This window comes from Ctenocephalides felis, unplaced genomic scaffold (genome assembly GCF_003426905.1).
Source record: "Ctenocephalides felis isolate EL2017-DRISC unplaced genomic scaffold, ASM342690v1 CF-g0.4_SCAFFOLD_03571, whole genome shotgun sequence".
NCBI lineage: Eukaryota > Metazoa > Arthropoda > Insecta > Siphonaptera > Pulicidae > Ctenocephalides > Ctenocephalides felis.
In genome coordinates this window covers 64,180,944-64,194,564 of record NW_020539725.1, presented here as the reverse complement: position 1 = coordinate 64,194,564, position 13,621 = coordinate 64,180,944, and positions in this window count along the sequence as shown.

Sequence of the window (13,621 nt, the reverse complement as noted above, 5' to 3'; positions counted from 1 at the left end):
TTAAAATCGGACGCTCCGTTCTCTTAAAAACTGAGTTACCGTTTCTGGCACTTTTTTGCCCCGTATCTTCGGAAACGGCTAGACCTGACTTCGCCAAAAACTAATCAGCACGTCTCCTTATCAATACGAATCGAATGTTTTTGAATTATTCAAATCGGTTGATCAAGTGTTCCCGAAATCGTCGACGAAAATTTGTATCCGCACATACATACACACACGCACACACACACACACACACACACACACATACATCCATTTTTTCTAAGGTAGCCAAAATATTCAGAAATTTTCATTTTCGATTTTTTGCCATTACTATAACTTGCCCTACGGGAAGTTAAAAAAGCGAAATTTTCAGTTTTTCCTATTTGATAGGTTATACCTTTAAAAATAACATATCAAAATTTTAAATTGATATCTTAAATAGTTTTTGAGTTACAGCCATTTAAAGAGTATATACATAGTATACTCGTATAGTATAACGATCATTTAATCTTTAAACGCGTTTTTCTCGAAACAGCATTTTCCGAATTTGCTGCAGCGATTACTCAAAAACAAATGATCCGATCACTACTCAATTTTTTTTGACATGTTCTATATATAGTTCTCCGTAAAATGAACTATCGATTTTTTTATCGGATCCAAAAACCACCAAAATTTTGGGTAAAATTCGACTTTTTTTAAAAAAACGCCGTCATTATGTCAATTTTTGATTTTTTTTCTTTATCGTAGTTTATTTTACAGACAATATTATCTGGTTTACCGATATTTTTTTTTTTAAATTTCATCCACGTAGAGGGCCGGAATCACTGCATCAGTGAAGAGCTTTTTTTTGTCGCGCCGTTGGAGATCGACGATAACTTATTATTATGTATTCTTAAAACATGTATAAATATATTCCTAAAATTTTGAAATGATTGATACAGTAGTGTTTTAATATAAACCCCAAAAATCACCTTTTTTTAGGCGGTTACACTAGTTGTGCCCTAAGCAGTGGTGTTTGTGCTAATATTTTTTTTGCCGGAACGCTAAAATTTAAAATCCGTTTCATAAACCGGTTCAAAAAAATTGATATATTTCGATAAGAACTCACAAATCTAATATATTGATTTTTATATAATTAACTCTATTATACACAGCTAGTCTATACATTAAATTGTACAAGTATGAGGGAATTATTGAGTACATAATTTATATTCTTAATAATATTAATTATATTTATTCTGGTATTATTTGTATTCATTAATACTTACAAGTATTTATTATGATATAAAAGTACTCAAGATTTATTACAATACTTTATAAGACTTAACCTAATAATACGATAGATAACCTATGTGTGGGAGTAGTAATGATTATGATAATATATTTAATTAGAAACTCCCAACATAATAAAAAAATATAAATTTATTAACTGAAAAAAATTTTCGATATCAAAATATACATGACATGTCCGATCGTTTTTTACAAATCAAAACCAGCCTGCTTGATATCGCCACACACTCCCTGCCCAGTGTTGATCTCACAGTTTAAAAAAAAATACAGGGAAAACACGTTATAAAAATGTGGTGGGAAAGCAGATTATAGCAGACCAGTGTTGTAATACTGGTCAATTACAAATTTCCATGTTTCGTCAGCAGATCCACCGTATGTGGTGATTCGACCTGCCATCAACTCCATATTCTGCATAATGTTCTCGATCTAATGGGTATTAGTTATATCAGAATAACTTAATGTTTAGAATGCATAATTTATGGGTACAGTTTCCATTTCTGCAAGCGTTGCATTCGTATCTGATGAGTTCCGATCAGAGAAAGAAGTTGGCTCTTTATCCAAATCAGGATCATTGGTTTCTTTGACAAAGAGTCCAGAATTGTGGAATCCAATAAATTATGTCATATTTTGTTTTGACTCGTCGTTGTCACCGATAATGGGAGGTAGCATTATAAGACGATTTGTTGTAGCATTATAAGACGATTTGTTGAGTTAACAGAGAAAGAGAGGTTGAATTGCATTCCAATGAAAAGTTCAGCTCCAAATTATTTTTCTGTCCAGCAATAAACACTGAGGTCTGGGTATACCAAATGAGTAACCTCGGAAGTCTGATCCAGATAGTAAGTGCGTTAACTATGATGGATGGACTGGACATACCTTATAGGTCGTCACTGAAGACCAGTGATTATGGTGCTGCGTCAAAATCAATTTTTCTTAAATCTTCGAAAAATAAAACTCCTTTATCTTCATCTTCATCACGTCAGGGTCACCAATGTGTAGTAGTAATGATTATGATGATATTATTTAATTAGAAACTCCCAACATAATAAAAAAATATAAATTTATTAACTGTAAAAATATTTCGATATCAAAAATATACATGACATGTCCGATCGTTTTTTACAAATCAAAACCAGCCTGCTTGATATCGCCACACTATTACTTATCTTACTATACTATATTATTGTATATTATAGGTAGATATCTATTATCTATCATACCGTGAGATACCTATACCGTCATTAACTTATTATATACCTACATATCTTTTATTTCTTATAAATACTACTGTCTAATTTATATATTCACCTATATTATATAGGTTTACCTTACGCCCTATGTATTATTTCTACCTATCTATTGTCTATACCGGGAATTGAACCCGGGACCTCCGCGTGGAAGTCGCGCACCTTAACCACTGCCCTATCGGCTACCCCCATCAATAATATAATATGGGACGCACTGTTGTTTCCGCGGGTCATTTTCTAATTAATTGGGTAATTAATACTAAGGTGGCGCGACGACACGCGAAAAAAGACGGTTGATTGTAGCGTTACGGTGGTGTAGTGGATAAGGTCGTCGCGTGCCACGCGGCGGACCCGGGTTCGATTCCCGGTAGGGTTAATGTAGCGTGTAAGGAAAATTATAGGTAATAGGATATATAGTAGTAGATATAGGTTAGGTGTATTCGGTATACAATGTAGGGATTTGAGAGTATGTGATGAAATATAGCGTATGGTATAGATGTAAGACGTGTAGTATAGAATGCAACGTATAGGCACACGTAAGGCTATGAAAATATACAAAAAGGAACCTATGATGTAGGTGTTAGCGTATAAGAAATGCGAATGAATATAAGATTTAATTTATAAATATTATTTTTCTATAAGAAGTTCATACACCTCAATTTGTTACTAAATTAAAAACGACTTTGATAAAACCAGTGGTGTTGCGCTAATATTTTTTTGCCGGAACGCTAAAATTTAAAAACCGGTTCTAAAACCAGTTTTTCCAGTTCTGTTCGAAAAGGAAAGAAACAAAAATTATCACAAAACCCATTTTGTGCACATATATGTATGTTTATTACAATAATAACATTTAATAAAAATTAGTTGAATAATAACGTATAAAATTTACTTATTAAATCATTTTCTGTATGTAGCGATTTTTTTATATTTTTTCTTGCCGGAACGCGTTCCGGCTCAAAAATGATTTGCCGGAACGACGTTCCGGCGCGTTCCGGCTCGACAACACCACTGCCCTTAAGGCTGGAACTTCCGTACCAAAAATTATTATTTTTTTGAAAAACGATTAACATTTTAGAAAAAATTTTACTTCGAAAAAAATAGATTTTTAAGAAACTATAAATTTGTCAAAAATTACTTTTTTGGAAAATTTTTTTTTTGAAAAAACATGTTTTCTTTATTTTGAAATATTTTGGAAATTCTAAACTTTTTTTTCAAAGCAATCGTACCGCTTTAACTGCATAGAGACGAAATGTCAAAGCAAGTGACGTGCCGCCGTCTAACGGATAAACATTGGTACGGAACCCATAGGAATGCAAACAAAATTCATACTTATTGTTAAAATCTCTATAAAATATCTGATAATTTGATGTGCATATGTCTAATGATCATTTTTGACGGCCAGATGGCATTTTTTTTTACTTTTTTCAGTAGATCTCCGAAACCGCTAAACCTGCCTTCATGAAAATTTGATCAGTTCTTCATTTAGTCAATACAAATAAAATGTTTTTTATTTACACAGTAGCAAAATCTAGATTCATATCAGATCGTACAACAAGATGTGTAAGGAAAAGACGTAGGTTTCTACTGCCAGCTGTAGGTAGCAAATACTTCTTAAAGTTTAACATTAGGATAAAGAAAATAATAGCAGAATAAATAAACATTCATTCATATTAACACAAATTTTTGAATTATTCAAATCGGACTCTGAAAAACTGAGTTACCGTTTTTGGCACTTTTTGCCCCGCATCTTTAGAACGGCTAGACCTGCCTCCGCCAAAAACTAATCAGCACGTCTCCTTATCAATACGAATCTAGTGTTTTTTAAATTATTCAAATCGGTTGATCGGTGTTTCCGAAATCGTCGACGAAAATTTGTATCCGCACCCACACACACACGCACGCACACACACATACATCTTTTTTTTAACGTATGCCCAAATGTTCAGAAACCTTTGAAACGTAAAGATATATGTAAAACATTGAAACGTAAACGTAAAATACGCCAGATCGCACAGCAAATGTATAGACATTATTAGACTTATTATTAGTACTAATAATTTTTATTTATCCCGTCACCTTAGGTCTGACCCTGTCCTCTCTGGAAAATGCAAAAAAAGCTTCCCGGATTTCTATCAACTCCTCCTGGGTCAACTCCGGAGCATCCTCCGGGACGTCGTACTCGAAATCGTTCGACATTTTAAAAAATAATTAAATACTAAAGATTTTTTTTACAAAAACTAAATCATAAAATAATAATTATTAACGAGACGTCAAAATTTGCAAAAAACAAATTGACGATTGACATTGTCAGATAATAAAATTGTTAATAACTAAAATAATAAATTGATTTATGATTTACATTTGATTTGCTCAGATATAACAAACAAGATAGCAAAAATAATAATGAAAGTTACAGTATTTGTAATAATATATTTGAGAACGTTTAAAATTTCTCGAATATTTCGACCGGTCGAATGTTTTGTTTCCACCTGTCAAAAAAATGCATTTCATTTTCAAAATTTCAAACATGTGACCAAAAATTAATTAATGATTAAAATTAACAAAAAAATAAATAAATAAACAATAAACATGATCGGGATGCAGAAATTGTACACGGCCATCGAGCAACACAATAACAAGGAGGCTAAAAGGTTACTCGCAGATGGAGTTTGCGTCTACAGACCTGTCAAGGTAAAGGACCCACGAGGAAATTCCTGGATTCTGCCGAATAACAGAAAAATGTTATGGCAAGGCTATGTTATGAAGAATTTTCGATACTAAGTATTGACAAAAGCCATGCGGTTTCTGTGCAGTCAAGCGTACTTCTCAGGTTGTCAGACAGAAAGCATAACCTAGAAACCGCACAAATGTCACAAGAACGATGTTAGATAACAGGGTCTTTCTGACCTAGCTTCATAACATACGAGTGACGTTGCAGTTTATGTGTAAAACGCCTGAATGCACAGCAAATACATGACATTTTGACAGTATTCAGTCCAATTCAGTAGCCTAATGTATGCAAGTTGAAGCATAACATGGCCTTGCCATAACATTTGTCTGTTATGCGGCAGAATCGGTCCCTTAATACCTTATCCATTATTTATTATTCTAGGGGGCAGACACGGCCTTCTTCCACGCCATGATGCACGAGAACGAAGAGATGGCCCATATTCTATGTCAGTGTTACGAGCGCGACATGCGAGTCGTTTGGGCCGGACGCAAAAACTACGAGCCGGTCCTGGTGGCCCACGGCAGGTACTGTAGAATTTATGTTAAAAGTTTATGTGAATAATGAGATAACTGTTCATGCAGAAGGATAAAAACAGACTGACTGATATATTCTTTAACTAGTCACATGCATTATAAATGTTATTAGCAATCATAGATAACGTAATAAGTGTAGATTGACACAAAACCAAAGAGAAACATATATAAATATACAAGTTATGAATCAGCATGCTATATTATAAAACTGTATAAAGCCGATTGGCTTATAAATAAATAAATAAATAAATAAACAGAGTAGACATAATAGAGCGTTTAGTATCAAACTTCAACAGGTACCAGATAGCCAGAGTTAGGGACATGGCGCATGCTGCTATGTTCAACGTCAGCGATTCGGAAGCAGAAGACGACGGCGGCGGAAGGACTAGCACCAGGATCGAAGGGAAGAAGGTAAAAAAACTGAAATAACTAACCGGGTGAGGAATAATGTTGAATAATTTCTGAATAATTTCGCGTTGCTCGTCAGTAGAGTCCCTTCTTTTTTGAAGTAAAACTTCTTTAGGCGCGATATGGGTGTAAAAATTTTTAGGCGCGACACGGGTGTAAATCCGTACAAATGCAACGAAAACGCCAACGTGTAGTTGAACACTACGACGCCGTAAGCGCTGATGTCGCGAGTCGCGATCCACTCCCGTCATGTCATGCGTAAGTCGAGCGCTAAACCCGCTAAACCCTATATGAACTTGCATTAATTGAATCACGTTTTTTTACAAAAGAAGAGGTTGCTGTATTATGTCCTCATGGAATAAGACTTTTCTTAGAGAATAAATGTGTCATGGAATATAATAAATTTATACTGAATCTCGTTGAAGACAAAATAATATCTACTGCCACGGATATTTATGTAGGTTGCCATGCGACAGATCAACAATCATACATTCGTCAGCAGTTTCACAAAAATCGGTTATTGATACCGGGGCTTTGCCGTATGAAATAATTTTAGTTCTGAATAAATTTTACATAATAACAACTAATATTGATGTAAGTGATGGCTTAGCTAATGGTTGTGTGGGAAAATTAGTGTACATAGAACGTGGCGATAATGATGAACTTCTACGTTTATGGTTTGAATTTCCCGGTTAGATAGGTAACAAAATTAGGAAGAAAGCTTCACATCATATTCAAACTCTTAATATCAGTAGGACAGCTGTGCCGATGCTCAGGAGATCTTATTATTATTGATGTTATATGATTATTAAAAGATGATTTTTAAAATTCAAATATGATGTTTTTTTTATTTTTATCTTAATTGCCTACTCATACAATATTAAAAGTTTTACTTCAATCGCGTGTGATCCTTACGCGCACTCTTTTTTATATTAATTTGCTCGTCACTAGAGTCCTTTCTTCTTTTACTTTAATTTGCTCGTCAGTAGAGTCCTTTCTTTTTTTATTTTAATTTGCTTGTCAGTAGAATTCCTTTTTTTATTATTTTAATTTGCTCGTCAGTAGAGTCTTTTTTCAATTCTCTCTTAATTTGCTCGTCAGTAGAGTCCTTTCTTTTATTTATTTTAATTTGCTCGTCAGTAGAGTCCTTTCTTTTATTTATTTTAATTTGCTCATCAGTAGAGTTCTTTTTGCTCTTATATATAATTAAAAGTCAGTAAAGTTCTTTTTTGTTTTACTTGAATTTGCTCATCAGTAGAGTTTTTTTCAATTATATTTTAATTTGTTCTTCAGTAGAGTCATTTTTTCTATTATTTTAATTTGCTTTTCAATAAAGTTTCTTTTTGTTTTTTTATTTAATTTGCTCGTCAGAAGAGTTCTTTCTTCTGTTACTTCAATTTGCTCGTTGGTAGAGTCCCCTTTTTTTACTTTAATCTGCTCGTCAGTAGAGTCCTTTCTTCTTTCATTTTAGTTTGTTTGTCAGCGGAGTCCTTTCTTCTTTTAATTTAATTTACTTGTCAGTAGCGTTCTTTGTTCTTTTATTTTAATTTTCTCGTCAGTAGAGTCTTTTACTTTCTTACTTTAATTTAATCGTCAGTAGTGTTCTTTTTTATTTTGATTTGCTCGTCAGTAGAGTCCTTTCTTTTTTATTTTAATTTGCTCGACAGTAGTCTTTTTTCTCTTCTTGTTTAAGTTTGCTCGTCAGTAGAGTTCTTTTTTTTATTTTAATTTGCTCGTTAGTAGAGTCCTTATTTTATTTTAATTCATCATCTAGAATTCTGTTATCGTATGATTCTTCCTTGCTTGTTTATATGTAAAATAGATAGAGGCAAATAGATTGATATTGTCACAGCTTTACTAACAAGAAATAAGCATAAGATAGGCAGAATTGCCCCTGAATTTACCATCTGAATTCTACTAATCTTTACTTTGACTTATAATAGGTTGGACGATGATTTGTGGCTTTATTATAAGTAAATATTTGTCAGTAGAGTTCTTTTTTTCTCTTGTTTTAATTTGCTTGTCAGTAGAGTCAGAGTTTCTTTCTCTTTTTATTTTAATTTGCTCGTCGGTAGAGTCCTTCTTTTATTCTAGTTTACTCGTCAGTAGAGTTCTTTTTATTGTATTTTGTTGATCAGTACCAGTAATATTAGTAGAGTTCTTTTTTAAATTTTATTTCAATTTGCTCGTCAGTAGAGTCCTTTCTGTTTTTATTTTAATTTGCTCGTCGGTAAAGTCGTTTTATTTTAATTTGCTCATCAGTAGATTCCTTTTATTTTAATTTTCTCGTCAGTAGAATCCTTTTTTCTTTTATTTTTATTTGCTCATTAGTAAAATTCTTTTTATTGTATTTTGTTGATCAATACAGTTCTTTTTTCGTATTATTTTAGTTTGCTCGTTAATAGAGCTTTTTTTAAATTTTATTTCGGGTTGCTTGTCAGTAGAGTCCTTTCTTTTTTTACTTCAAGATTTGCTCGTCAGTAGAGTCCTTCTTTTATTTTAATTTTCTCGTCAGTAGATTCCTTCTTTCATTTCAATTCAATCGTCAGTAGAGTTCCTTTTTTCTCTGATTTTTATTTGCTCGTCAGTAGAGTCCTTTTTTTTCTTACTTTAATTTAATCGTCAGTAGGGTCCTTTCTTCTTTTAATTTAATTTGCTCACAAGTAGAGTCCTTTCTTGTTTTATTTTAGTTTGCTCGTGAGTAGAGTCCTTTTATTTCAATTTGCTCGTCAGTAGAGTCCCTCTTTTCATTTTAATTTGCGCATCAGAAAGTCCTTTCTTCGATTATTTTAATTTGTTCGTGAAAAAGGACTCTATTGACAAGCAAATTAAAGTAAAAGAAAATAGAACTCTACTGACAAAATATCAAAGAAACAAATTCAAAACATCAAAACAAATTTTAAGGAAACAAAAATTCAAAATAATAAAATTTATAATTGTATGAACAATATTCAAAAATGTTATAAAAATTTTCAAAGAACAAATTAAAACAACAAAAATTGCAATTTCCATTTTTGACCAGTTTCTCTATTTTTTAGCAATTCTTCTAACCCTAATTCTTTTTCCTCAGACATTCTCAGTGGAAAAAGTCCTGCTGTATAACCACAAATATCCAGAAGTTATCCTCGTGACCTTCCACAATTCTGATATACCATTTAGGCAAGAATTAACATGCAACGGACTTCTGGACGTCAACTACAAGTAAATAATAAAAAAAATACTCCCTTGCATCTTCAAAATATAAGGTTGTCAAATATCTCCCTTCCGCCTTTTTGTATTAAACTAAGAGCAAAAAAGCGGAAGGGAGATATTTGACAACCTAATATTTCAATTACAATTTTTTCCAGGACTCATCGCGAGCAAACTTATCTTCATCTGGCAGCCGTCCGAGGGTACACCGACATATTCAAAAGGATGCTAAAACTAGGCACAGATCCTTACCAGAAGGATGTTTGTGGTGATACTTGTTTGTTCCTGGCAGTGCTTAGTGGAAATTTGGAAATTACCAATATGTTGTTTAAAGTTCCGAGAATCGATGCCAGACAATGCAACGACAGTGGGGTGTCTTTGATTGCTGCTGCTGCACAGAACGGATCTGTTCCACTTTTTAACGAAGTCCTGAACAAGGTAATAAAAGAAATACATTTTACAGTTTTCCTTATTAACTTCCCGTAGGGTAAGTTTCAGAGGTTTCTGAACATTTTGGCATACCTTAAAAAAATGGGTGTATGTGTGTGTGTGTGTGTGCGCGCGTGTATGTATGTGTGTTCGGATACAAATTTTCGTCGACGATTTCGGAAACACGAAATGAAGCAATTTGAATAATTCAAACTAGTGGGGCGCATGGCATCGTGCCTTAAGGCAAATTGCTGGAACTTCCTGTACCAAAACATTATTATTTTTTTAAAAACGATTAACATTTTTGAAAAAAAATTACTTCGAAGAAATTAGATTTTTGAACTATAAATTTGATGAAAAAATTACTTTTTTTGAAAAAAAAATGTTTTCTTTATTTTGACATATTTTGGAAATTCTGAACTTTTTTTCAAAGTAATCATACTGCTTTAACTTCATAAAGACGAAATATCGAAGCTCGTAAGCGCCGCGTCGCCGTCTAACGCGTAAACATTGGTACGGAACCCATAGGAATGTAAACAAAATTTATACTTATTGTTAAAATCTTTATAAAATATCTAATTATTTGATGTGCTATATCTCTAAAGACCATTTTTGACCGCCAAATAGCTCTTTTTTTTACTTTTTTCTCCATATCTCCGAAGTCGTTACACCTGCCTTTCCAAAAATTTGAACAGTTCTTCACTCAGTCAATACAAATAAAATGTTTTTTGAATTATTCAAATCGGACGTTCCGTTCTCTTAAAAACTGAGTTGCCGTTTTTGGCACTTTTTGCCCCGTATCTTCGGAACGGCTAGACCTGCCTTCGCCAAAAACTAATCAACACGTCTCCTTATCAATACGAAACAAATGTTTTTTGTTGTCAAATGTTTATCAAATTATTCAAATCGCTTCATCCGTGTTCTTGAAATCGTCGACGAAAATTTGTATCCGCACATACATACACACACGCACACACATATATCCATTTTTTCTAAGGTATGCTAAAATGTTCAGAAAGTTTTGAAACGTAAAGATATATAAAAATTTTCATTTTCCATTTTTTTGCGATTACAATAACTTACCCTACGAGAAGTTAAAAATGTAAAATGTCGCCAAGCTAAGCACAGTATAAGTGAAAATGTCGCACAGAATTATTTGCAAATGCGTTTAGACTGTGACTATACGGGAGCACTTTTTTAATTTTGTGCAAATTAATTAGGCAAATATTTTTTTTTTAAATTGAATTCGAAATGAAATGACGACTGTTGTTAATGTTCTGGAGATAAAATGATTTATGATTTACATTTGATTTGCTCAGATATAACAAGATAGCAAAAATAATGAAAGTTACAGTATTTGTAATATAATATATTTGAAAACGTATAAAATTTCTCGAATATTTCATTACGGTACGGAAAGTTCCAGTAATTTGCTTTAAGGCACGATGCCATACACCACTAGTTCTTTTATCAATGAATCAATTTTCACCCAGGCTGTTCAAAGTGAAATGACAGAGCAAAACAAGGAGTTGTGGGACTATGCAGCAGCTGCCAAAGTGACACACCAGCTCCTGAACGCCGATGACAACCTCATACACATGGACTCTAATATAGCAATAGTCGTACACCTGGTCAATCTGTACTTGCCTGAAAAGTACACGGATATCGCCTTCTCGTTGATGATCAAATACAATAACTATCCAATGGTAATTTTTTTTAAATATTTATTTATTTTGCAATATATACATTTCATATATATCGATATCTCAAACAGATATTTCGATTGCTCAACTTGCCCTTATGCTCAACTAGCCCCGCTCTACCCTATTAGTTTTTGGCAAAGACAGGTCTCGCTTTTTCGAAGATACAGAGCTAACAGAGCAAAATACGGCATTTTTTGAGTGAACTAAGCGTCCGATTTGAATGATCTAAAAAACTTTCTGCTCGTATTGACAAAACAATTGCTTTTGAGGATAAAAAATTATTACATCTTTTCTTATTTTCCATAAAATACAAAAAAAGATAAAGCTTTGGTAGAAATAAACATCCCGCGATCGCCAGTGGCCGCTGGACAAATGAGTGAGGCTCACGGGCGTTTTGTTTATTTTGAGACCAAAAAGTAAAAAAGTCATTCATCACGAGTTTTCATCTAGTTTAGTCAAATGTTATTTATTTTTAATCAGGTAAATGTTATTCTTTCATATAATTATATTACTTTTAATATGCACAGAGATTCTGGGTATAATTCTCATGGTTTTTTTATAAACTCACTTTTATTTTGAAATTCCAAGTTGGGGTTAGTTGAGCATAGTTGCTAAACTTGTTCTGTCACTAAGACAATTACCATTAACTTCCAGGAATTAATTTTTATTTTTAACTTCCCGTTAGTTACTCAAGTTTTTGTTATGGACCGAAAATCGGAATTGAAATTTTTTACATTTCTCGACGTTTTGAAGGTTTCTGAACATTTTGGCATATTTCAGAAAAAATGGATGTGTGTGTGTGTGTGTGTGTGCATGTATGTATGGATACAAGTTTTCGCCCACGTTTTCAGGCGTACGGATCAACCGATTTGAATGGTTCAAAAAACATTCGATTCCTATTGATAGGGAGAAGAGCTGATTAGTTTTTGGCAAAGGCAGGTCTAGCCGTTACGGAGATAAGGAGCAAAGAGTGCAGAAAATAGAAATCGAGTTTTTGAGAGAACGGAGCATCCGATTTGAATGATCTAAAAAATATTCAATTAGTAATGATTGGGAGAAGGGGTTATTAGTTTTTTGCAAAGGCGATTTCGGATATACAGAGCTAAATGTACAAAAAATGGCAGTTTTTGAGAAAACTTGTCTTAACAAAATAATTGATTTTGTTTTTTTTTTTTTTTAATTTTTTGTATATTGAAAATAATTCAGATTTTATTTTTAATTCTGACTATAGTTCTAATATACTTTAAACAAATAATTTCAACTCTGCAATGAGTTTATATAATTCTTATAAATATAGACAACTGTTACAATATTTATATATCTATTTGAAAACATTCAATATTCCTCGAACATTCGTTACGGTACGGGAAGTTCCAGCAATTTGCCTTAAGGCACGATGCCACCCACCCCACTAGTTAAGATTTAAACTAAGTCTATGAGTAATAGTATAAAGAAATAATGATTTTAAACAAAAATACTGAATATAATGATAAAATAATTCCTAAGATACGATATTGTTTTGTTGATTCTACTTTTCGTTAATTATTCAAAGCAAATTACTATAAGTTTTGTTTTCTCTGTCAATAAAGACTATAAATATAGAACTGGTTATTAAAAACTTATTTTATTTCATCACTAATCGACATTAAACTTATGATTTCATTATACTTTCTTAATGCTCAACTTGCCTCACCTATGGGGTACGTTGAGCATACTTGACTTTTTGCATTTAAACAGCTGTAGCTTTTAAATTTTACTTATTACAAATCCATTATAGCAATTTATTGAGACTTTTCATCGAGGAGCTACATCCGTTTAAGTAAAAATTTGCTCAACTAGCCCGCCCTACCATAACCTCTTCTTCCAATCATTACAAATTGAATGTTTCTAAGATCATTCAAATCCGTTACTCCGTTCTCTCAAAAACTCGATTTGTATTTTCTGCACTCTTTGCTCCGTATCTCCGTAACGGCTGGACCTGCCTTTGCCAAAAACTAAACAGTACATCTCCCTATCAATAGGGATCTATTGTTATTGGATCTTGCTTGCTATTTATGCTATATTTGATAACTGGTAGATTGGTTAGTGTGTATATATGTTGTTCATTTT